The 23,630-nt window shown below is 42.5% G+C and overlaps 2 pseudogenes; one reads left to right on the top strand and one right to left on the bottom strand.

Annotated features, from left to right (window-relative positions):
* Window positions 1–11,719: 11,719 nt before the first annotated feature.
* Window positions 11,720–11,837, bottom strand: LOC120620679 (uncharacterized; annotated as a pseudogene).
* A 361-nt stretch (window positions 11,838–12,198) lies between these two features.
* On the top strand, window positions 12,199–12,314 carry LOC120620674 (uncharacterized; annotated as a pseudogene).
* Window positions 12,315–23,630: the final 11,316 nt, after the last annotated feature.

Here is a 23,630-nt window from a genome sequence, read left to right as displayed (position 1 = left end):
TTGACTTGGATGTTCGCTTCTATAAGCTTTTCTCTGTAGAGCACAATTCCTTCTCAACTCAAGTGGGATACTTCATTAGTCAACTTCCCCAGCCAATGGGGTAGATAGAGAGGAAGAGGACTAATTGATAGAGTAATAACTTATTCCACCGGCAGAGCTACAGAATAAAGTTAGACAAGGGCTGGCATTCCATTGTCAGTGAGAAGGAGGAGGGAGACAAACACAGAGAAGCATAAGATTTGTAAATATCCTAGTAATAATAAAATGCGATCATTGAGGAGCATGATTTGGGCACTCTCCCACAGACTGAATGGTCAGGGAAAGTCTCTCTAGGGATGAGACACTTGAGATCAGGTGTTCATGGAATGACGGAATTGATCTTGAGAAGGTTGGAGCAGAGTATGTCAGGAAGGGACCAGCAACTGCAAAGCCCCAAGATGAGAGCAAGCCTGCCTTACAGAGGGGGCTGTCTGGAGTGAGAAGAGACGAGATCAGAGTGGCATCGAGGACCGGGTTATGGAGAGCCTTGTAGACCAAGCTAAGTAAGGACTTTGCATTTTGATCTGACCATGTTGCAAAGCTCCTGGGGTAAGGCGTGATTTGATGGATGCATTTAGAGCATTGTTCTGGCTGAAGGTGGGAGATTATAGATGCAGGAGCCCGGTTATGAGGCTCTACTAGGAATGATCCAAGGGGAGAGGTGTTTGTCCTCGGATGGCGGCATCAGAGAAGCAGAGGGGTGGGTGGACTTGGGATGCAGTTTGAAGGAAGAGCTTATACGACGTGTTAAGGAAGAACTAATAAGCATGGTGGCTGAAGGAAAGTCTGGAACTCAGGTTGACTCTTCCATTTTTGGCATAATTGAGGTGTGAGCGTCATCAGTGAAGATAAGAATAAGAACAATCCCGAGGTCATTCTATGGGCCTGCGATGGGAGACGGGTTTAAGCAAGTCTCAGGTTCTGTTATTAAGCACCAGCCCCCTGCTCCCCAAAGTTATTATACACCTTAAGACCAAAGAGAGAAGAGACCAGTGTAAACCTGAAGAGATATTGATTCAATGCTCAATAGCCTCTTCTCGGCACTCCGAAGAAGCAATTTTCCTTTCTGTTACCACGTCATGTCGGGCTTCTATTTGTCTTTTTCATGTGTGGGGTAACAGGTGGAACCGAATCACATCCCTACCAAATTTATAAGGGAATATAAGATGTGGCCTTCACAGGGGAGCTCCCTACAGCTGTGGAAATCGAGGTTAAGGGCACATGCCTTGTGCTTAGCTCTTGGTATCAACGTGACATTTCATCATCTGTATAAGACCCAGGAAAACCCAGGGACAGAGAGAACAAGCAGGAGAGGAGGCGATCCTCACCTTCATTCGACAGGTATTTTTACCGGGTACCTGATGTATGGCAGATGCTGTTCTGGGCACTAGAATAGAGAGGTTTCTGCCTTCGGGAGCTTGTAGTCCAGTGGTGGACATACGTAGTCCTCCAAGAATACTCATCGTAAAAGTAATATTAACAACCATGGCAGGAACCGAAAGGAGAGAAGCCTGTCCCCGTGAAAGCCTATGACAGAGAAATGTGACCCAGGTATAAATGGCTAGATAACGAACTCACCTTATGATAGGTTACTAAATTAATTCTCTTAGAATTCAGATTCTCAGACACTGCTCACTTCATTTTCCCATAGCTATACAATTATAGAGAACATAGTATTTAAATGCAGAAAATCAGAACTTACACTAACATGACTCACAGCAAAATGTTTCCAAGTAAGCACCTAAGACAGAGACTTTTGTCTGATTTTCCTTTGTCACTCACAATGCCTCCCTCACAGGAACTACTCAATAAATATTTGATTAATGAAAGAAACTAACAACTTGAAAGGAAGTAAAAACAAAAACAAAAAACAGACCATTCCATTGCTAGAATATTAGAATTGAAATGACTAAGTTTCATGAAAGGTTATCATGTATAAGTATTCCAATAAAATTCAAATTTGGCTTTATATAAAAATCAAATGAGCTTCTTTATGACTGAAAATCAAAGGAAGCCTCACGGATATGTGGAGACTGGTATGAGCCACCATCACTTCTGTCACTATTGACTAACAAGCTGAACCTCATTGAACTTCTGAGACAGAACTAAACAGCATTATTCACAATCATCTGATTGCGTTGAGGTGCGTTACCTGTGATTCACAGTTTTCAGTTCAATCCGCCCACTCTCAAGGGAAATACTGACTCAGACAGGGCCAAGGTCCCGCCCAGAGAGCTGCTGGCACAGTATTCTCTCAGACCAGCATTTTGTCTGATGCCTACCAACTAGGGCAGACATCACTGTCGGTTGTCCAGAATCCATCCCATCTTTCTTCTGTTTTATCTGAGGGAGCCTCCCCTTTCCTAGTGTCCATGTGGTTTGGATATAGCTTCTTGCAAAGTCCACCTCTGGCTTCAAAGGTGGTCACATGACCAGTTCTGGCCAATCAGTATATCCCATCTCTCTGTTCCCAGTGATTAGTTGAGGGACTGATACATGACTTAAGTCCAACCACGATCATCTAACCTTGGTGCTTTCTGTTAGGCTACTGGGGAAAGTAGCTTTCTTTTCACTGGGGTTCACGAAGATGATAGGCTGTTAAGTCTGAAGTTGCTGGTGGTCATTTTTGTTAACGCATTGCAAAACCCACGTGGCAATAAACATAACACAAGGGAAAGCAGAGTTATGCGAACCCATAAACTGCTCCTTGTTTTAAATCTGGTGAAGCTGGTGGCTGGTATTTTCAAAGAAGAGTCCACAGTGAGAAAGGACAAGTGATGGAACACATGTAGTCCCGGCCAAATAGGGCTGCCAGAGTTAGCAAGCAGAAATGTAGAATGCCTAGCCCAATTTGGATTTCAGATAAATAACAAAAAGGATATTCCATGTGATATTTGGGGCATATCAGTAATGAAAAAAGTTATCCATTGTCTGTCTAAAAATCAAACACAACTGGACATCCTGTATTTTACCTGACACTTCTGTAGCCAGGTAAATAGGCAACCTGGCTTCCGGACCAAACTTGGATACCCACTTACTGCGCACCCTGAACCTGTATCATTGTCCGTAAGATTTATGTCTTGTCTTATACACTTCGTAGAGGGACACAGATAAATGTAATCATTATTAAAATAACGTTAAGTAAGTCTACTGTATAGACTGCCCATTTCGGGAAGAATGCTCAGGTGCAAGTAACGGAAGAGCCTCCACATGGGCTTATCAGTAAGTCCATCTATAACCTCATATACTTGGATATAAGCAGGTTGGTCAGTTGAGGTTAGATAGGTTGTCGGCTGCCACAGGGCCTTCCTCTCATACTCTTCTACCCCCTTCAGTGTACCCCTTGCTTGTCTGGCTGCCTTTTTCTCACGGTTACTTGATGGACACACCGGCTTCCCACACAACCATGTCGAGAGTTGAAAAGTAAGTACTCTCTTTTGCACGTCTCTTCTCAGACCAAGGAAACATCTCAGGCATCTTCCAGCAGAAACCCTCCCGGTGCATGGCCATGAATGAAGTCACGTGTCCAATCATCAAATGACCACTGAGAAAACATTCTACAGTTACCCAAAGCTAATCATCATTCACTTCCTGAAGTGGGTAGAGGTTCCCATGAAACACACGGCTCCCCCATCCTTTAATAAAATCAGTGATCTATCAGCCGGGGTAAGGGAGCGACTGTTGTGTAGGTTATCCAGTGTCTGAACACTCTTGCATTAGTTTATGTGACCCAAGAAGTAACATAAATGTAACAGAATGTCGATTTTAAAAGATATTTCAGCAAGTTAGATAGAATGATGGACTGAACACCCCAGATAAAGAAATAGCCAGCTGGAATCCTACCGGGGTTACTATTTCTGTGACCTCAGGCAAATCCACTCATTTTGATCAGCCCCAGTCTCTTACTTTGTAAAATAGAAAACTAAGTCCCTATACTAGGGGGAGTTGGGAGGATAAAATGACATCATGCAGGTGAAGCACTTATAGTGCCTAGAAGAATGAATTTCAAATTCCAGTTGCCAATATCATTTTGAAACGCTTAGCGAGAGAAACAATTTAAAAGTCTCTCAAAGGGAGAAATAGATTCTTTTAAACTGGTAATTCCAAAGAGAGGCTGGCATTGCTGATTCCACGTAGACATCCCCACTCTTAACCACCTGTCATCTTCCCTTCGGACTCTAGGGGGACCACTTCCAGGGGTCTGGGTCATTGTACACGGAGTTACAGTTGGTCAGACAGGAATGCTGGCCCGTTATGGTTTGCTGTGAGACCTCTATGTCATCTCCTACAGGGCACTGAGCAGCTGGCAGATGGCAATGCCTCCTAGTCACTACCAACTTGGGACATTTCTTAACCAGTAATCTGGAGGTTAAAAGCCCCTTCTTCCATTACTAAATCCTTGAAGTGTTTTACATGAACAAGGGCAAATCTACCTTCTGGATCATAAAACACATGCTCTGTGTTCCAAGGTCTCCACTAACTCAGCAGATGGTCTTTCTGCTCTCTCTCCGTTTCTAAACTGCCGGTGAGTCTGTCATGAGACACTCCTCAACAGTCTTAATTCCAAAAGTCTTAACCCCTCAACAGTTTTAACTCCAATTCATGTGACCCTGAAATGTACTGTTATCTTTTGTTTTAAGATAAATTCGTCATTCTGTGTCAGTTTCCTACAGCTAGTCCTCTGGACACCCGAGAGGGACACGTGACAAATTTTACTGTCTAACGCAGCCATTGGGCAAGACTTACTCTACTCTTGTTTTAAAATGAACAGGCAACCCTTTAACACCAGGGAGGACCAACGGTTGCATAACTGTTGAGAATGAAGTTCACCCTCCATCCATCCCAAACTCCTAAAAGATTATTTGGCTAATATTTGCTCGACCCCGCATCACATTTCCTCCTTGACATTTATATTCATTGCCTTGGTCTCTCCCTTCAGATTCCAATATCAACAGCAGAATCTTTCCCTAAGGCAACAGACAGCCATGATGCCAGACAACTAGTAGACTTAGACACGTTTTTCATCTTTATGGTCACTGGTTCCCACTCCCCTTTTTCTTACTTTCCATCAAAGATCTCACAGGAAAAAAAAAAACAAAAAACAAAAAACTAGCCATGTGATAATAGACACCCTATCTGATTTACTCAGATACAATGTCCCATCCATTCTTTAATCGCCCATCCCTTATACTGTTTCGCATATAACGCCTTGACCTATAATTATCATCACAAGAATCACTCGAATGACATTGTTTGTACCATCATCCTTATAACGACCTGATGAGGTAAGTATCATCAGCCCCACTTTAAAGATGAGGCAGTGGAGGCTAAGAGATAGTAGCTCACACCATGTCACAGGCTTAGTGAGGGTAGGTGTGAGACTTCCATCCAGGAGTGTCTGCCTTCAAAATTCTTGCTGTCAATCACCAGACCATGCCCATAGGAGTGTCTGGGAGGGACGGATTTTGAAGCCATGGTCTGTATTCAAACCAGATATAACTATACCCTTCTTAATCAAGTTTTCAGAGCCCCTAACAGCAGAAAACAGGCCTAGTCAATGACCCAGCCCTTAGTGCTGAAAACCAACCATTTATCTCCTCCTTTTGTTTCCTTGTCAACTCAGGAGCTTTCGATATTCCTCTCTCGTTGTCCAAGACTGTCCTGTTTCTCTAAGAAGGTGAACTTATTTAGACAGATGCTCAGACCCAGGGGCTCTCTGAGGTCTGTTTACATCTGGGAAACGTGGCCTCCTTCCTGGAGTTATGGGTCTGTGGACTTGTGTGGATAATGCTGTTCGCACATCACATGCGATTTGAAGGTGGGAGAAGCCACAGCCCGCATACATTGCTTAGCGATTTTCAATCAAGTGCCTGTAGTAATGTTTCTAGGGTAATTAGATTCATGACCTGCCACAGGGAACAATTTCTTCCACTAACTTATCTGGACTACAGATACAAGCATAAAGGCTCCAGTGGGGCCTCTAAATTCTGACCCAAACTTGAGCTGATCTAACTTTCATCTAATGCCAGAAGCTGCCTTCTGAGTTATGGCAGCTTTCCTGCTTCCACCTAGAAGTAAACAGACCTCTGGGAGTTTCGACAGCCACTTAATACTTTCCTATGCATATCTGGATGAAGAAAACAGCAGCTAGTTAAAGAGAGAGAGAGAGAGAGAGAGAGAGAACCAAGCTGTCATCAGCTTCTTGCCTTTCTAAATTATCAAAGCTATTATTAATTATGTTATTCCATTGGATTGACTCAGACAATATTATACCATCATATATTTCTCATTTTAATATGACATATAATTTTATTAGTGTATTCCATCAGCTTTGATGGAAACTTGAGTCTTCAGGATGTAGTTTTTTTTTTTTTCCTAGCCAATAAAGGAAAACCATAAAGGCTATTACGAATTTGAATAAAGCTTAGGAAGTGTGAAAATCATTTAGAAACCCAAGAAATGGCTATCCACATTTGCAATCGTAGTTCATTAATGTCTGGCTATTCAGCCACCTAAATTAAAGCTTACTTTCTCTTTTTAAACAAGCAGCTTCTTATATCATCTTATTAATGCCCTTCACGGATTCCAAATGTATTTCAGCAAAGCTGCTGCGGACCCATAAAATGCAGAGCTGCCTTGTTAATTTTTCCCCTCACTCCTCAAGACTATCAAGGAGAAAACTGAGATCTAGGAAACAAATTATTCTGTGCTATCTTGTACCCACTCTGTGTTTTTTCTGGCTCATGGCAGTGCCTGTATAACCGTATTAATACCTCATCCTCTTCTAACAGACAAATAGGCTTCTATGAGGAATGTGATATTTGGGCTATGATCTATTACATTCGCCAAGACAGAGAATTGCATAAAAGACTGACAGTGAAATAACAATGTGAATCCTGAAAAGAAATGGTTTACAGGTTCTTTAAGCCTGGCCACAAACTCAGAACAGCTCCGATGGATGCTCACCTCTACTCCTCACAGGAAGACTATGGAAGGTTCATTGGGTGCATGTGTATTGAGTGTTGATGAACAAGAAAGGGGGTTCTAGATCCCGCCATCTAGACCTTACATTCCAGTGGGATTCTGGAGAGTCTGTGGAGGACCATTCTCCCTGAGTGTGTATGAAGGACCCATCCCACGTGGAAGATTGAGTCCAAGGGGGCTAGCATGGATGGGGGGTGGGGGCGGGGGGCCAGGTGAAAATTGAAGAGTTGTGGGAGAATACAAATAATTCAGCCTCGTGTCAAAACAACCAAAAGCTCCTGGTGGAAGATAATCTCAGGTGCAGAAAACTGACTCATTCATCCGTTCCAGAAATATTTGAAGGCCTACGTATGCCAAGCAGGGATCTAGCTCATGGAGACAGAGCCATAAAAAAGACTGACCAAACCCTCGCAGAGCTTTCAATCCGGGGGTGGAAAGGGAGGGAAAATATAATAAATACCATCAAAAGATAATGTCAATGAGTGCATGGTGCCCTGAATGAAATAGAATATTGAGAGATGTAAAGGTGAAGAAAAGTATAACATCTCTTTGAAGGTGTCCTTAAAATAGCCAGTAACCATGTGGGTCATTGAAGGGAGAAACAGAACAGAGAGGATCAATAATTATCAACAGGTGATAATTATTTTTTATAACTATTATCATTACTATTATTAATTATTGGAAAAGAAATCTCTGCACTGGTATCTATGCATGCCTGAGACACTCTCAACTTCAACTCCTTTCTTCTGGCTTCTGCCAGCCCTTTAAATGTAGACCAGTCGTGGTCCTCACCGTAGGTGACGTGGTCCCCATCGGAACCACCGTGCAAACTTCGTGGGGATTCTGTGTTAATCCAAATGTTGACAACCGTGGGTGCAAACATCTCCCCAAGATCCCCTCTCCAATTCTCTCTGACCTCACCCTATGCTTTCTTCCCAAGCATCTTCTCCAGCAGTTTCAACTATTACCTCTAGGCCACTAACATCCCATAATCTCGTATGGCCAGGAGTTCTGTGCTTTTTGTAATCAACCATCCCAGCACCCCGTCCTGCAGTACACAGCACAGAGCTCTAGACCTACTCAACTGACAGAGGGAATGCTGAGATTCGGGGGGCTGTGGCTTTGAATGTCAGTGACCTATAAGATTCTAACATATCTCCTGACCACTATCTGCTCCACAGTTAGAGTTTAATAAACCTTTTGTTCTGTGCACATCATCCTGACTTATCTGAATAGCAATTTACAGTTAGCGAACTGCTCTCACGAAGACTCTCATTTTACCAAACTATTGGGCCACAAATGTTCTCCAAATACTATCTATTCTTCCAGCGTTGCCAAAGAACAGCTATGAGGATTGAATATCTTTCTACAGTCTTAAGAGTAATCAAAGGATAATCTGCTTCTCTTAGGGGTGTGGCTGAAGAGAACAGAGAGAGAGACTGGAAAGGTATCAGCGTTTTCAATATCACCTAACCCACGGAGCAGAAACACACAGCCATTCAAACACGTAAGAAAAAGAACTAATCCATATTTAGTATCCACCTCATTGAAGAGACACTGACAGGCACTGTACTTACGTAATCTCATCAAATCAGGACCAGCTGCATAATTTGTTGGGCCGGATGCAGAATGAAAAGGCAGGGCCCATTATTCAAAAATTATTAAGGATTTCAAGATGGTAACGGCCGAGCACTAAACCAAGCACGGGCCCTTCAAAGAGCAGAGACCTGTGCCCAGGCACTGACTCCTCCCAGCAAAACTTACATCATCCCCATTTTACATACGACCCAAGGTTAAGTAGCTTTCCCAAGGACACACCACTGGCAAAGGACGCAAAAGAAATGTCACCCCAGAGTCTGCCTGATCTGTCCAGACTGCTCAAGTCATCACACACATTCACACACAGGCGCACAGAACTTAATTGATTTCACTCCAAAAATTACGGAGGCCCCCAAAGCGCCTCACAAAATGAGAAACCTTAATGACTTCATGCCCTTTAGAACTGTTAAGTATTTGTTTGCCTTTCATTAAATTTGCAAAGGAAAACTTGGTTGAGAATTCCAGAGCTCCGTTCCAATGATCTGCATTTGGGGCCTCGACAAAATGGCTGAACAAATGAGGTGTGTGCGGCCTCCTTTTCTCTACTTTGTGAGCCTTGGAATTTTTTAATGAAAAATTTCATGGCACATGAATCATTACGTGGCGTGGGAGGGGGGCGGAATGCTAAAACCTGATTGCATTATTGAATTCCAAAACTGCTCCAGATTAGATGAAATTACTTCAAGTCCCAAGGGACCACATCACAGCTCAACCCTCGTGGCTTGAATTGATAGGCAATCTCTCTCTCTAGTAGATAAACCAAAGCATGGCAAATGAACTTTTCTCCGGATGTCGCCAGCTTTTCTTAACTAAGTGTCCAATCCCAACATAGGGCTGTTCTAAGTTCCTCATGATCAGCATTTTTCAGAGCATGGTCACTTGGTGGGGGATGTATTCCAAAAGCATCCTCACACCACTTCTGTGCCAGGCACTTGGCACATGGAATAGAAGCAATTAGGACCCAATAAGGGTCCTAATTGGATAGGGTGTTTTTGCTTTAATGGGGTGAGATTTGAGGCTGAGACTCAATACTGAGCCATCCATGCAAGGAGGTGGAAGATGAGCGTTCGGGGTGGGTGGGGAGAGAACAAGACTCTAAGGCTAGAACCAGTTTGAAGAGTCTGAGGAGTAGAAAGGACGTATATGGTGAGCAAGGGTGTATAACAGGCAGATCCACAATTTAGAAATTCGACTTCGGCTGATGCTAATGGAAGGGTCTGGGGGTAGCAGGAGTGATCGGCCAGGTGATTTTACGAGCCTCCTGCAGAAAACCGTGAGAGACGATCGCACCTGGAAGGGGGTGAGTAGCAACAGAGATGATTGGAAGTGGATGGATCGTGGAATCTTCTTCTGAAGGTGGAAACAAGAGAATCTCATGATGGATCGAAGGGAAAGAAGGAATCGGTAGGGAGGCCTTGGTATTCAGTTGAGCAACTGAGTGGATGGTGATGCCATTTACGAGAAGAAAGAAAAAAGATTGGGGAGGGCGAGTTGGCCGAGGGGCAGGAGTTGGTGGGGGCTGACTGCTGAGGTTTAACATGTGTTTAAGAAAGTACTCTCTAACTATAACAACTTTCCTTTTTTTTTTTCTATTTTCCCAACTTTGATTCCATCTTGAGGACCATTTTATTCTAATATCTCTTGCACATAGCCGTCTGGTTTCACCTGTTGTGTGTTTTTAAGGCAGCTATTGTTGGGGACCTTTAAATTCTATAGGAGCATGTGCATACAGATGGACACACACAAAAAGACACTTCTAGTGTTGACCTAAGGATGAACTAGAATTCTGGATTGCTGTTTAGCCAGCACATTTTGCAGAACTGTGTTCCATGAGTCCAGAATTCTAATCCAGCCTGGGAGTTTGGGGTTGGATCAGTGTATAGAACAAACTGCATGTTCGTTCATACCTTAGGATCAGAGGAAGCAAATTGTCCTATATTTGTTGGAGTGCAGAATGGTGAGCAAGAAAAAGTATTAAAAATATTTTTTAAAATGCTAATCAGTGAAAGCAAAGAGAGTCAACAGCCAGCAAAACACAAAGAAATCCTGTGAAAGTGGGTGTCTGAAGAGATCCTTCCAGGTAAGTCTGAAAGGGAATGGAAGGAGCCCTGTAAGGAAGTGCTTCTCCAACTTTGATTGGAGGTGGGGCTGGAGTCTCTGCATCTCTAACGAGCTCCCAGGTGATGCTGATGCTGCTGGAGTAATAAAGCTTTAATGGACTACCAGTGAGAAGAAGGGTGGGGAAATGCCGAAGACAGTTGCTAAGGATGATACACTAAGAAAAACGCGTGAATAGCCACATTGATGCCACGTTTCAGAATCATCTAACATTTCTTGATTCCTACTCATTACCGATAGCTGTACTGCCCATGTTTCTCTAGTAATAGCTCACCTAAAGCTCAAATAATACTCAGAGGATGCTGATATAGAGACTCAGGAAAATTTAGTAAATTCTTAATTAAGGCAAAAAAGACAATATCACTTTTTTAATAATAGAATTATTGAGATGCAATTCACATACCAAAAAGTTCACCCATTTGCTTCTGAGCCCTTACACCAAGCCTTTAATCCATGCCCAGCACTGTTCTATATGTATTTATATTTTATAGATGAGAAAACAACCACCTACTCTTTAGAAACAGCAAATACCAATATCAGCAGCCACCAGGAAGGCATCTACAACACGGTTTCTCAACCGAGGGTGATTTTGCACCCCATGCCCACCCTCCACCTCCGGAGATATTTATCAATGTCTGGAGGAATTTTAGGTTGTCACAAGTGGAGGAGGGTTTTACTGGATCAAGTGCTACTAAACATCCCACAGAGCACAGGATCGCAAACCCCGACCACAACGAATGATCTGGCCTCAAATGTCAATAGTCTTGAGGTTGTAAAAATCTAATCTAGAATTTCAGAGTCTTAAGTTTGACTTATTTTCAATAATTGCCATTTAGACAGACCAAAGTGAAAGACTCAAATAATATTTTTGCAGTACGTTTTATTTTTAATTTTATTTATTTTTTTTTTAGGTGAGGCAACCCTTGGTTGATCTCACAGATTGCAAGGACCTTGTCAGCTTACAATTCCTTATTTATTTTTTTTACATACCTGGTCTTCCTAGGTAGTCTCCCATCCAAGTACTAACCAGGTCTGACCCTGCTTAGCTTCCAAGATCAGATGGGATCGGGCTTGTTCAGGGTGGCATGGCCATAGACATCAGTATGTTTTAAATAGAAGCACCGAATCATATCTGCCCTGAGGACCCAGGAAGTCCCCACTGAGTCATTCCTGGCTGCTCCTGCCCCCACCCCATCATGCAGCATGGGACCAAAGGCTTTGCTCCTATAGGAATTCAATAAATGTTTGTTGTCTTTACGTAGGTGAAATGAAGGGTCTTAAAGGGACTTGGTAAGCACCATGGTTAGAACACAGCTCACACTCGTGCAGGAGCTAATAAGCCTGGCTCTGTTTTAAAGCTTTAGGCTATAGGATGTGGTTCCATAGTGTAACGGTTTGCACGTCTGCTTTACACGCAGAAGGTCCTGGGTTCGTACCCCAGTGGAGCCACAGTCCATGGTCTATGGCCATGCCACCCTAAACAAGCCCGATGTCTGATCTCGAAAGCTAAGCAGGGTCGGGCCTGGTTAGTACTTAGATGGGAAACCACCTAGGAAGACCAGGTGTTATAGGCATAAATAAGAATATTAATTTAAAAAAAAAAGCGTTAGACTATAGGCTTAACTTCAACTCTGCTACCTCACCAACAAGTCCCTTTGGTCACAAGGAGTATGTAGCTGAATCAGTGCAAATTCATCCTTATGCGTGTAAAATTAATAAGTCAAAATACCTGCCCAAAGAATAGGACAGTCACGTCAGCGCCATATGCAAAGCGTGGTAACACCATTATGGGAACTGGGCCCCCTTATCCACAGGGATAGGTCCAACGATGCCCAGAGGATGCCTGAAATCACAGACAGTACCAAACCCGATATATACTGTTTTCTCCTAGATGCACATACCTTTTCAAGGTAAAGGAAACACTTCGCAGCTTCTCTTTGGCTTATCCTTATTGCCAGCATCACTATTCTTGCACTGGTGATCCTTATTAGGAAAAATAATGGTGACTTGAACTCACGGACTGCAATAGACAATTGATCTGGCAACTGAGATGGCTACACAGTGACTGACACAGGACACGGACATGCTGGACAGAGGGACGATTCACGTCCCAGGAGGGATGGAGTAGGACAGTGTGAAACTTCATCACCCTGCTCAGAACAGCATACAATGTAAAACTCATGCACTGTTTATTTCTGGAATTTTCCACTTAATATTTTCAAACAGCAGTTGACGACGGGTAGCTGAAACCACAAAAAGCGAAACCATGGATAACGGGAGACGACTGTAATTATTTTGAAAATTACAAAGCCTGGTTGACTTATTTCTTCCTTTACCAAGTGCGATTAGTCTATTTGTAATTCTGTTACTGGCTTGAAGTTTTTAACAACCAACCTACGTCACAAACCTTGAGGGCACTAAAGGTTAGGCACAAGAGCCTCCCATTTTAAGGTTAGAAGAAAAACACTTATGTTCTCTGAGAGGGGGAATGTATTATTTAAGCATGAAAATAAGAACTGAGGAAAATATGAAACACGCTAAAGAAAACTCGGCGTTTTATCCCATTGGTTTATAACCATGATGCCCTCTGCTTCTTTGGGTTCCTTCAAAAGGAATTCATTTATCAGAATACAAAGCCTACAGCCTTCATTCCAATGAGGCAATCAACTCAACAGGGACTGCAGGCTACAGGAAGACGAACTGTATATTCTGCCAAGCACTCACATGGAAAAAACGCTTCACAATTTGTTCCAATAAATATGTGAAGTCAAATGTCAAGCATCAAAAACATCTATCGGAGCTGTTAGAAATTATGAGATTGTTGTTCGGAGGACTGCATATAATGAAATTTCCATCAAGGCCACACAAGAGCCCTTCTCTGCCCCGTCCCCATGAGAAAAGTTGACAGCATCGTGCTTCTCAATGTAACGCTGATGTGGGCAGAAGCTCCAGCATGAGCCTTGACATGTGTCACCGCACTTGGCTACAGACGCTTTACAAGAAATTACATGGGATGCTATCAGAAAATTGAAAATCCGATGAGTGTTTCACTTAGTTACTGTAATTCTTCAATGCTATTCCAATCTTGTGCAAATTAGAAGCCACTTACAGCTCCGAAGCCTGACAGAATGAGGTTTTCATTATGCTTTTAATAGGTTTATTGGAAGATTTCCTATTTAAAGGTACTTGAGGAGAATGATGGGTTGGATCTCTGTATTAAAAGGGATCTCTAAGTGGTAACCAAAATGGTACCTCAAATTTGCTACAATGAGTAGCATGGCCACCTCTGGGTGGGGACAAGATGCTGAATAAATTATCTTTAACAGAAGATTGCAAGTAGAACGGATAATTACTTAATTGTGACTCCAGTATGCCCAGGGCATGGCATTCTTTATGGCCATCATCTGTAGTGCCGAGCCTATTGATCCACTCTACAGAAACACTTGCCTTAACATGGGAACAAACCAAAAGTGGTTTGTGCATGGACAGCTTCCTGTTTCATAAGTTTGGGAGTAAACTTTGAGCTCTTCCCCATCACTGCCATTGTTATCACCACCATCAGGAAATCGTTAAAATTATTTAATAATTGTCAACAGCATGTGATGCATGCATGATTTGGGACAATTATTACATCAAAGGAAGAAGAGAATCACTAAGATGTTTAAGGTAAGTTTCCTTTGGCTAAAACAAAGAGGGCACTTCTCAGTATCAAAAGGAAAAAAAAAACTGGTCTATAGAGATAGTTTCCTCCACAGACAAGGACAGCCTTCATTTTGTTAGCATCGGAATCACTTTCTGTGAGGAAACCACAATAATGTATAGTGATTTGATGAAATAATACTTCGGATCATCAATCTAACTTATGAAACATAATAGTATGTTAAGATAAAGCACTTCTCTTCTGGTACACAAACCCATCTATAATGGCTAAGAAAATGTTTTCATTAAAACATTCATATACAGAAAACTCAACTCTCAACTTTGTTTCCATGGCAACCCACAATTCAACTTTTCAATGCACTCAATGCCAGCTCCTTTCCCTTACATGTAATTCCTGAAGAGTCATTTGTAAATAAAAATTTTAACAGGGAAATCTTTTGACAGAGTGTTGCCTAGACACAGAAATAAGTGGGTTGGGGTGGGGCTTATGGATTCTAACTTCAGCTGTTACCCCAGATATTTATTTAATTAATTTACTCACTTAAACATTCATTGAATATACCTACCAGGAGCCAAGCCTTCAAAGTAACATTACCATGCTTGGGACCTGACATAAAGTAGCTATAATGCAAAGTGAAAGGTGCTCCCAGAGTGACATGGGAGGGAAGGATTTTTTCCCATCAGAAAACATCAGAGAAAATTGGAGAAAGCACTGAAAACAATGAACTGGATCTTGATGAGCACATAAAATCTAAAAACAAACAGAGATGCCGTGGGCAGATTTCAGCTGTTCACAGCAAGTGGGGAGAGGTAGAAAGATGGAGCAATTTGGGAAAAGGTAGTGATTCGTTCCAGATGAAGCCAGGGATTAGTGAAGGGGAATGGATTCATCATCCGCTCATTCATTCATTCACTCATTCAACAAAGGAGCTATTACTCTGTCCCCGGCACTTGTTAATAGGCTAGGACACCTTCGTAAACAAGGCAAAGTCGTTTTCCTCCTGGCACTAATGTCCTAAAAGATCCTAGAACGCTTTCGGTGTTCGCCTAGAAAAGCTGGATGTTTTGTAGCAGCTCCAAGGAGCCATAAAGCTTTTATACAGGAAGTTACAAAGAAAAGCTGTTTGGGGGAGAAATTGATCAATGATAGAAAAAACGAAAGCGAGACCAGAAGCGGGAAGACGAGTTTGAAAGTGTGTTAGTTTGTTAGGGTGGCCTTAACAGAGGACCACGAACTGGGTGGTACACCACAGAAATGTGCTGTCTCACAGAATTCTAGAGGCTAGAAGTGACAGTGGGGTAGGTTCCTTCTGAAGGCTGTGAGAGAGAATCTGTTTCTTCTAGTTTCTCATGGTTTGCTAGAAATCTTTGGTGTTCCTTGGCTTGTGGCACAGAACTTCGATCTTCACGTGGTGTTCTCTCCGGGTGCGTGTCTGTATCCAAATTTCTCTTTTGATAAGGACATCCAGTCCGATTGGATTACCAATTACCCTAATGCCTTCACTTTTGGCACCTCTGTAAAGATCTTATCTCTAAATAAGATCACATTTCAAGGTATTGGGGGTTAGGACCCCAATATTGCTTTTTTTGCAGGGCGGGGGGGCTGACAAATTCAACAACCTATATGGCTAGGAAGTCTCTGTACTCCAGGTGATCAGATTATGGATTTTTAAAAACGTTCCTTCCATCTTTTGCCAAATGAACCGGCATACAATAATTGTATAATGGAGAAAAATAAAATTAATTTAAAAAGAGGTCGTAATCCTACAATAAGAGAAGTAAAGAAGGCTCAAAAGAACAGTGTGGAATTTGATAGCAAGAGGAGGGACTTGGGAGTGAAATGAAGAGAGCCTGGCAGCTGATTGGTTGAGAGGAGAAAGGAAGCGGGTCACCAAAAATGATGAGAAAAGTGACAACTGAAATTATTGCAGTAAATTAAAACCGGGGAGATTAAAAACAGGATGAACAAAGATAGGAGAGAAAGGAAGGTGAGTTTGGTTTAAGTATGAGTCACCAGCAGATAATTCAAGAGGGAGCTGATAAGAAGTCAAGTAGAAATCAAAGGCAAACTCTGGGTTATTCCCAGAAACTGCAAAGTAAAAAAACACAAACTCTCAATATTTCAATTTTTCTCCTACAAAGTAGTAACATTATTATTATTATTATTATTATTCTTAATCTTGAAAGGCATTTCAGGGAATTAGAGAAACTTATATATGAAGAGCACTGAGAATTGGATGACAGGGAGCTGCTCCCAAAGTTTGTCCATGGTGATTGGCCAAGATCCTAGATGAACACGGAAAAGGCGAAGGAGAATGCAAGGAGCTCAGGGGTATATTCTAGAAGACTGCCTGCATCAGCCCATGGCTAAGAGAAGAGAAGCCGGATGGAGACAGAATTAAGAGGTCAAAAGTCATGCAGAGACCCAGTCTCAAAAAAGACATGAAAGAGTTGAGTCTCAAGAAGGTGGAGTGGTCAGTGCCATCTGATGTCGCAGACCAACTGAGAAGAATAAGAGCTGAAAACAGGCACTGACAACAAAAGGGTCCCCAGTGACTTTTGAGACAGTTATTTCAGTAGAGAAAAAAGGATAACAGTCAGATTAAAAGGAGTTGGGAGGAGTATACAGGAGACCAGAGATAATAATCAGGCTGCCATGGACGGCTCTTTTTCAAAAGTGAGAAGGAAACATCCCTTGAGGTGTTGAAAAACTCTGAGGATGTTTCGTTTGTAGGATAAGGTGCTTACAGGCTAAACGGGAAGATCTCCTAGAAAGACGGAGATTGACCACGTCTGTTAGAAAGAGGATCATTGAGAGAGAAACGTTGTAGATGGATGGGAAGGAGCTGGGATCAAAGTGAGGAGGAGCGCAAGCTGGTTTTGCTTAATTACTGCACACTCCTGCCCCAAGGAACAACCGCCCAATCAAATGGACAGAGGACATTTGCGAAGGTGAATGAACGTTCCTGCCACAGGCTGCTCTGATGGAGAAAGTCACAGCGCTTCCAATGGAAGGGGTGTAGAACTTTACGAGTTATCGGGCGGTAGCACCTTCACACAAAGACAGCACCTTAACTGATTCCTGCAGCGAAATGCTGGGTGATATGGTAGCTTGGGTACCCAACCCTCAGGACAATTATAGGAAAATGTGAGAGCAGAAGGCCATTTCAGAAGACCAATGAGCGCCATGCCCTCTGCCTGTTCTCCAGCTGAAGCCTGGGAAGAGCATTAGCTTCTTCTGTTCTCGTGGACACCATCTTTGAAGACGTGCTCACGAGGAAAGGAGAATGATCAAATTCTGTTCATCTTCCCCTCTGTCTTTCTTCCTTGGTTTTCTTCCACCCAAGAAGGGAAAATTGTTGACACGATATCTGGTGGGATAAAAATGGAGAATGGGGCAGGTGGAGAAAGGGAAATAAAAATGGGAACATATGGAGAAACGAAGAATAAGATCATGAGAAAGAGAAAGAGTGAGGAAGAGAGTGTGAAAGACGTTGATGGGGAAAAAGGAGGATGGCAAAGTGAACGGGCAAGACGAAAGGCTGTCGGGAAGAGAGAAGGACGTAGTTATATGGGTGATGGTGATTTTCCAGGCGGCTTCTGTGTGACTCCATCGTGTATCTCTGCATCAGACTCCACGAGGAGCCAGAGACAAGAGAGCTTTGGGGACTCAGTAGGATGATAATATTTTAAGTACAAAAGCATATCCCGACTCTGGCTGAACTATGTGGAATTGCCACATTGTAAGGGACCTTACTCTTGAAGTGGCCTTAACCCCTACACTCTGTTCTATGCCCTCCTGGAGCATCCCTAATGAGGAAACGTACGTGTGACTCAGACAAGACCACACAACAAGAAAGCAGGAGAGCTGGAAGATCACCTGGGTCTGCAGGGCACTAAGTTCCATGTTTCTAATCATCACTACTTAACTACTTCCTGAGACAGTCACATCACTCAGGAAAATAAAAGCAGCTGCCTCGTGCTTCACTGCCCTGAGAACTATTCATTCCAGAGAGGGGGTGACCTTTGCTCCGTCCTCGGGACCTTGGAACTCAGCTGCATGAGTCAGTGAGTTAATGCATGCAAAGCACTGAGAACAGAGCCTGGAAAACAGCAGCTCTACGGAGTTGCTAGCAATTACAACAACAATTTAAAAATGATAATGACAATAGTAACTATATATAATCACAATACATAATAATTGTGGCAAACATCTCTAAGGTGGAACCCCATGATCCCTGTCTCCTGGTGTTGACATCTTTGTATTATCCCCATCCTTGAGTGTGGGGAAGACCTGTAACTTGCTTCTAACCAATAAAAATCAGCAAAGGTGATGGAATGCCACTCTTACAATTATGTCACCTGTAATAAGACCCCTCCTTGTTGAAAGACTTGTCATAGTCCTTCTCTCTCCGCTTGCTGGTTTTGAAGAAACAAAATGACTTGAATCCTACAACTGCGAGGAACTGAATGCCGCCACATTAGCACATAAACAGGCAAGTGGGTTCGTCCCTAGCCACCCTCCAGGTGAGAACCCGACCCTGGCTGACACCTTGAATGAGGACCCAGCAAAGCCGTGCACAGACTTCTGACCACAGAAATCATGAGAAGGAGAGAGAATGCGTATTAAAACAATAATAGTATCAGGACGAGCTACAGCATTTGCAGGACCCAATGCACAATGAAAAGGGGGAGCCCCTTGCCGAAAAATTATATAGAATGTCAAGAGAATAGAAAGAGAAGAACATTAAACCAAGTACAGGGCCTTCCTGGGCAGAAGGCCCTGACTGCCCAGGTCACACGCCCATGAATTAGTTCTGAATAGCATGCGGTGAATTTAACAACGGTTTTAACGATAGAACTGAAATTTAAATGCGGGTCTGTTTGATTTCGACGATCTCGACAATACGGCACAGGGTTAAAAGGATGACCTTTGAGGCCACCGGCCAGAGTGCCTGGGACCGAAGCTTTATCCCAGCACTGATAAGCTAGATGACCTTGGAAAAGGTATTTGACATAACTGAACCTCCGCTCACTTGTGTATAAAATGGAGATAATAGTTTGTACCTTGAGATGCTGTGAGGAATAAGTAATACTCATTAAGCACTTAGAAGAGCGTCTGGCACATAGTAGGAATTCGATAAATGGCATATACTTTTATCAACTTAACAGCACTCTATATTCCCTATCTAATTATTTGCCAACTGACAAAAATTTGTATGCATCTGTTGCAGCTTCAACAGATTTAGAAAATAATCATCTATTGATGTGATTCATGAAAGTACCTGGGTAGAGGAAATATGATAGATTAGATTCTTTCAAATGTCTCGGATCAGAAGCAAAACAAAAAAGCAAGTTGGGAGTTTCCATCGGTGGAGGGGTGCTAATTAACAACTCAATTAAAAAAGGCAAATTAAACTTTATGGTTCGTTATCCTCCACTGCTTGGTAAATTGTTTTGCTAGGCGAATGATTAAAAATGATCATTTCAGAAAACTGAAATAGCTTCCAAGGAACACGACTATTTTTCAGTATTATACAAAAGGTTTCACCACAAAATAAACTTACTTGATTAAAAGGAACAGTGCTGTTCTGCATGTGGAAAGCCAGCCTTACAAATGTCAGCTTGTGATGCATTAGGTGTTTAGGGGGCTGTGTAAGAATTTTGAAGAGAAACGCTTCCTTATGAATAAAACACATCATTGTTTCCTTTTATGCACTTTATTTTTGCGGCCCCCGTAAAGGTTTTTCTAGAATACTACTTGCAAATGTGCGATTTACACCTGTGCTCTGCGGAAATGCACAGAACCCAGGCTTTCCTAAAAATGGGTAGTTTCTAGGGAATCTAAACAATGACCAGAAAACAGACGCCATAGCGAACTGAGGCATCAGCCCTCATCCTTGTGATTCCTCATACTCTTCTTCTGTAATTACATCACTGGTTTTCAACTTTATTTTTCCTACTCCAGACCACCTGAGACGTATGGCATGGTCCCACTGGTAATTAGGATTATTGGATGCCCTGGAAGAAAGTGCACATCAAGCGTAGCCAGGTCTGGCCATCAGGGGGCGCCAGCATGGTAGTGGCACTACTGTAGGACGCGTCGGGCATACATCTTTGATGGCTGGAGAAGCAAAGACACCTCCGAGAACCTCCGAATCTCTGTCTCAAGGCCTTGATTTCATACAACTTCTCATAAATTTATCATCATTACCTTAACAACCATCTGGTCAACACAGCACCTAAAGTAATTGTCTAAAAGATCAACAATTCCATCACCAACAGTCTCCCTGTTACCCTCAGCCACACTTCATATGTTTTTTGTTGTTTCAATCTACCCCCTTCTCATCCTTTTCAATGAATCACCACTCGACTACCGGATAGTTCCCACGTTTCCTGATTGATCCACATTTAAATGCACGTTTCTTTTCATTTATACTTTTACACTCTGAACATGTAGATTAATCCAACTATCTGGCAAATCTTGTCTTCACACCTAATCCTGTTGATTTTGCTGTCTCTCCCATTTTTCCTCAAAATGATGATGGTATTAGAGAGGACACTGGCAATCTTTTATCTACTCCCATCACTCTTCCCCCATTAAAACAAGCAAAATGCAAAAAAAAAAAAAAAAAAAAAAAAGAACCACCAATTGAAATCCTACACTAAACGCTGTGGCCCCTTGTCATTTCATTGTCATTCGATAGCTTCGTATAGAGAATCCTAACCTAGAGTTGGAATTACCATCTATCTGTACAACAAAAAGTCAAGTATTTGAACTCAGAATGCCCTTTTTGTAGATGAAAACTTCTTTTTAGCCAGTGAATGGAAATGTTGTCTAGATTAGCCATTTCTGAGCCCTTAGCCAGTCAGCACTTAAGTATGGCTTCCGAAAGCCTATCGCACATCCTGCTAGAATAGGGTGCTGTGGAAGGAACCCTTCCACAATCTTAAAAGAGACTCTGAGTTTAAGCACAAGGATGACTGGGCCACCATGAGTAGCAACAGCTCTCCATCGCTGCTGCCCCAGATCAAACCCAGTAAGGCAGAGCTGATGTCACCAATTCTGTTGCATGGTTCGGGTTTTCTTGATCTCATAGAACCAGTCAAACACCAGTTATGTCTCAGTAGTTAGTAGGGAGCTATTACAATACCCCTAACAAGAAATCATTTATGCAAGATTTATAATAAAATCTTACGTAAAGATTTCTCTCCAACTTTGATGAAAACGTTGATGGCCAGGGTGACAGTAGATGTAGTGGCTTCTTTGGAGGTTTTTAGGAGTCAAGGCATCGTTGATTGACACTAGCTTTGATCAGGGTAGTGGTAATGGAGATGGTGACCCTCTAAGAGGTGGGGATGTGCGTGGCGGAATTACCATCTATCTGTTCAGTCAGAAACACATATTGAGTACCTGCCATGTGCCGGATAGGCACTGGAGATCCCAAGAGATACAAAGAAGAATGAGACAAACTCTGCCTCTGAAGTTCACATTCTAGAAAGAGAGACTAACGTGGAAGCCAATGATAGCCATTCCAGCAAGGGGAGAAGATGGCACAATCAACTGTGCGGTGCAGGTGAGCAATCAGGTGAGTCTTGTCAGCACAGGAGATGAATGATGCAACAATTGATATAACGGCGTGTCTTGCCAGGGAGCAAAGCTCTATGAAAAACGAGCCCCAGCATCATAAAAGTTTTCTCTTCAAATCTAATACCTTCAGAGAAGACATTTTTAAAGAACTGGGAGGCGAATGACTTGCATCCTCCGAGGCACTCTCTCAAAAAAAAAAAAAAAAATCACAAACAAAATGCACCACAGAGACCTCTCAGAAAGCAATCGTCTCCCATTGTCTATATTTATTTTGTAGATGTCATGTATTGGTATGCTCATGTTTCTATTCTATTTATGCAGGTTCTTTGAACTGACTGTAATTTGTTTCTATATAGCTGAAGAGAAAGAGCTAAGAGTCAGTGTCCTTCCTCTGTTAACTAACAGTCCATCCTTATTTGAAATGACACCTTTAGACGACATGCATGTGTCATGTTCTCGTGGGTCTCTTCTCTCCAAGTCCTTTAACCCAGGCCAATAAGCACCATATTAGTCAGAAGAGATTAGGTGATGCCGCAGTAACAAATAACCCTCAACAGACATTAATTCGCTGATCAGATAAGCCAAGCTGCTTCATTTGAATTCCTGTGGTAACTTTATCTCAATATATGCTTCCATAGCAGAAGAAAGACTAGAGAAACCGCGTATTTCTTTGAGCAAAACTAGTCACACAACCCCACCTCACTTCTCGGATGCTGGAAATACAGAGGCACAAATTGCATGTTTGCAGAGCATTCATGTTTCTGCCCAAAGTATCCCCTATAATCACTAAATCTTCGTCGCAAATTCCCCCTGGGGAAAAATTTTCCAGGGCGGTAAGACATTTTCTTAGTCCATGATTGGTGGTTAAAAACCGGTAAAAAGCATCTGGTTCCTTTGTGAACTAAAGCATGCTAAGCTTCTACTCGGCAAAATAAAATAATGATAATAAACAATATATGCTCCTAAAAACTAATTACAGAGCAAGCTCAAATCATCACAGAGCCAGATCAGTTTTAAGTAAAGCTTCTTAAGTGTCATTATCCATTAGACGTGCATAGAAAGTGTTCTGTGGATTTCTCCCCAACCCCGTCTTTTAACCTCTCAAACAGCCACCTACAGGGAGCCAAATGGTGGCAGGAGAATGTGCTAATGATGCCAGCACATGTGAGGCTCTCCAAATTTATGAAGGGTAGTTACATAACCATGATGAGAATGAACTTTTCTCACTTCCCATAGAAAGCTAATGGGGGGGAAATGGGCTTTTATAACTCCAGCACAATCGGATTAGATTAACTCAGTAAAATAACCTTATGACCAAAGAGAGTATCTACTTATTGATACGGTGAATCTAGAAAGGATCAGTTCTCTACTCCCTGCCCTGCTTTGGAGCCATCTGGGGAGCGGAATGGAATTGTAGATCTATGAGTACTTCCTTGGACATATTCTTCTTTTCCGATCCTCTGCCCAAACATTCCACAACAGAAGCCAAGAATTCCAATCTCTGCCTCTTCCTTCAGTGAGATGCTCACTCTGCCTGGTGCTTCCTACCTGCACTGCAGCAGAAAGGGGCTTCCAGACTAAAAGCCAGGACTTTCATGAGGCTGAGTACATGTTCTTCCCTTCTCTCAAGGGTCACAGA

This window comes from Pteropus medius, unplaced genomic scaffold, assembly GCF_902729225.1.
Source record: "Pteropus medius unplaced genomic scaffold, Ma_sr-lr_union100, whole genome shotgun sequence".
Taxonomy (NCBI): Eukaryota; Metazoa; Chordata; class Mammalia; order Chiroptera; family Pteropodidae; genus Pteropus; species Pteropus medius.
Note: the sequence above shows the minus strand (reverse complement) of the source record. Positions and strands in the feature narration are given on the sequence as shown.